Consider the following 3,368-nt stretch of genomic DNA (forward strand, 5'->3'; position numbering starts at 1 on the left):
TTGGTCCGCTGAAGGCCTCGGACTGTTCTGAGTCCTTTCACTCCGGACAGCTCTCCCCCAGAGCCTCCCGCTGCTGGCACGTCCTCCTCGCTTTAGCACCCCCACCCCAGCTGTCCACGTCCCACCAGCAGCTTTGCAGGCCTCAGCTCGGGTCGCTCCTTCATGCGGAGCGGTGTAGTGGCGCCCGCATCTCAGGCCGTGTTGCCCGGGGCTCCCACCTTCCAGGCCACAAAAACTCATGCGAGAACATTGCTCACGTTTCCCAAGGAGAAGCCAGTGACCTTGTATCCTCTGATCCCTGCCCAGACCAGAGCCAAGACACCCTGGGTTTTGCACCCAAGTCTGTCGGTTGGGCCACAAGAGGGCTCTCCACTGCCTGCCGCTCTCCCCACCTGTGACCCCTAAAAGTGTCCTCGATGGGGTCAGAGGCCGGGGGAGGAAGATCACTCCTTCTTTCTTCCCCCCCTGGGACTCACGGAAGGAAGAGAAAGGTACAGTTAGGTGCTGGGGAAAAGGGGAAAAGAGACCTGTGAATTCCAAACGTGATTTCTCTTACACAAGGCTCCCGATGCATATTGTTAGCTGAATTGGGGGAAACCCACCGGAAATAAAAATTGTATCCATCCCTGAAACTTTGCAGATTTCTTTGTTGCTTGTTTATATTTTGATGCCGTGAGAAAAGAGATGTTTCTTTGAGAATATAAAATGTAACACAAAAATGGGCTGGGGTGTAGCTCAGTGGTAGCTGCCCGATAAGCATGCACAAGGTCCTGGGGTTGATCCTCAGCACTAGAACAAAAGTCAAATGTGCAGATGACAAGTATTCCCGGGTGTGGTGGCACACAGCTGTGATCCCAGCACTCTGGGAGGCTGAGGCAGGAGGATCTGAAGCTCTGAGTAACAACCTGAGAATTGTTGAGCCATAAGAAATTGACTTTCTGTGCATTAAAAACAGCTGCATATTGGCAATTTCATAGGCTATGACCTGGGTTTCTGAAGACCCAGAAAAGCCACAAGAAGGACACGGCACCAGCTGGTGGACACAGATGGCTTCCAGCCTCCCAGAAAGTTGTCTTGGTCGACAATAGAAGACTTTGAAGGACTTGGGGTGTAGCTCAGGGCTAAAGCAAGTGCTTGCCATGTGAAGGGTCCTGGGTTCAACCCTAGCACCAAAGAGAAAAAAAAAGTAGGGTTGTGGCTTCGTGGGCCTAGTTCGAATCCAGCAAGAGCGATACGTTGAGACACTTTCCTGGGGAGTGGGGGAGGCTCTGCTGTGGGTTGGACGCATGCTGTCTGGGGTCATCAACACACCGCCTTCACCCCAGAGGAAGTGCTGTCCTTCATCAGTAGCTCCTAACCCTCAGTGTCACCCAGAGAAGGTGTGGGGAGAATGCAGGCACCTGGCCACACTTCCAGAAATCTGGATTCGCTAGGTCTCTGTACAACACAAAGATCTGCCTTTCTGTTTTTCCTCTCCACAAAAACAGTCTAGAGCAGGGGTTTCCAACGCCTGGGCCACACACCTGTCAGGGAAGCTCTGAATTCACAGTGGCTGTGCCTGCTGTCTGGTCAGCAGCGGTATTAGCTTCTCATAGGAACACAAGCCCGGGGCCAGGGATTTAGCTCAGTGGTTCCACCGCCTGCCTTGCAAGTGCAAAGACCCGAGTTCTATCCCCGGTACCAAAAAAAAAAAAGGGGGAATACAACCCTAGTGTGAGCTGCTGGTGGGCAGGAGCTGGGGCTCTGAGATGTAATCCCAAAATAACATAATCCAGACCACACCACTCCCCACCACCGTCCATAGAAAGTGTCTTAATGAATAGTCCCTGGTACCAAAACCATAGGAGACGCGAACTTTCCACGCAGCATGGCCCCTCATTGCGTGCCTGCTGTTTCTGTGACTTTACCTGGGAGTGAGGTTTCCAAAGAAGTTCTGACTGCAGGCTGTGTTCATTTTGTATTTCAACCATGAAAGATGTTGTCCAAGAAACCCAGGTCTCCAATTACTTAGTTTTAGAGCCTCTGACCAAACATTTCACCACTGTCAGGAGAAATTCTGTGTGGCGAAAAATCCAGCAGGATCAGCACCGTCTGGACAGGTGTCAGAAATGTGGGGGGCCGGGGCGTTAGCTCCGTGGTGCTGCTGCCTTTGCAAGCGCCAGGTCTGGAGTTCGATCCCTGATCCCAGTACCCAAAAACAACTAACAACAAAGAAATGTGGAATCCAGGCCAGAGGTGGGGGAGAACCCCTGCAGTCCCAGCTACTAAGAGGATTGCTAGAGTCCAGCCTGGGCCACATCAACCCCAGGAAGGAAGGGATGGGGGGACACCTGGACAGGCGCGGGTGTAGAGTCCCAGATCTCACCCCAACCCCCCCAGTCAGGATCTGCGTTGAGGCGAAGCCCATACGTGAAATGGCAACTCGAATGTATGAGTTTGCAGGTGGCACAGGCCAGTAATCCTAGTACTGGGGTAGTTCAAGCAGGAGGATTGCAAGTTGGAGGCCAGCCTAGCAACTTAGTAAGACTTTGTTTCAAAATTATTAAGAAATAAAAAGGGTTGTGTCTCAGAGGTAGAGTCCTCACCTCGATGCACCCCCAGCCCCCGCCCCCAGGAAAAGAAAAGAAAAAGCGCTGCAGACTCTGGGCTGAGGTGGTGGTGAAGGTGGGGTTCACTGATGGCTGCCGGAGGAGGTGGCCGCTCCCTGCACTGGCTCCTTCCTCTGGGGCAGGAGGCTGTCGGAGCCACTCTACATGAGTTGGGGCGAAGAACTCATTTCAAACTGACTAGGGCTGTCTGAGGCCTCAATGGTCCGCGATGCGAGACTGCATCCGCCTCAGACCCCGGCGAGCGCACGACTCCCACCCTCTGAATCAGCGACCTCAGTCCCTGTGAGCCAACCCAATAGCCCGCGGCAAGGTCCCAGTGCCTCCGTCTTTGCCCACTCTGAGGCGCTCACTTCCTGGTCGCCGTATACTTGGAAAGTGCACAAGTCTCTTGTCTTTTTTCTGTAGCCCTTGCTGACCCCCTTTCTAGGCAGTCAGAGGCTTGTTCAGCATTTCCCAGGGGCTTCTGGTAAGTGGATTCTCCGCACTCACTCCCCGTGTGCTGGGGGACGGAGAGGACCTGGAAAGTGACCGCCCGGACAGAGAGAACTGGGGTCCTTGAGTGGTCTCACCCACTCCCCGAGAGCAGGAGAAAATTCAGAGTGTGAAGCCCTTGGGGGGGTGCTGTAGCAGTCACACCCCAAAGCAGCAGGCAAAGATGTGGCAGCCTCCCCCACACACCGGTACTGGGAATTAAGCCCAAGGCCTCAGCACTGAGCTACATCCCCAGTACCCCCCAGGCCTTTTTTTTTTTTTTTTTTT

Source organism: Fukomys damarensis, unplaced genomic scaffold (assembly GCF_012274545.1).
Source record: "Fukomys damarensis isolate Sample0158 unplaced genomic scaffold, DMR_v1.0_HiC HiC_scaffold_34, whole genome shotgun sequence".
Taxonomy (NCBI): domain Eukaryota; kingdom Metazoa; phylum Chordata; class Mammalia; order Rodentia; family Bathyergidae; genus Fukomys; species Fukomys damarensis.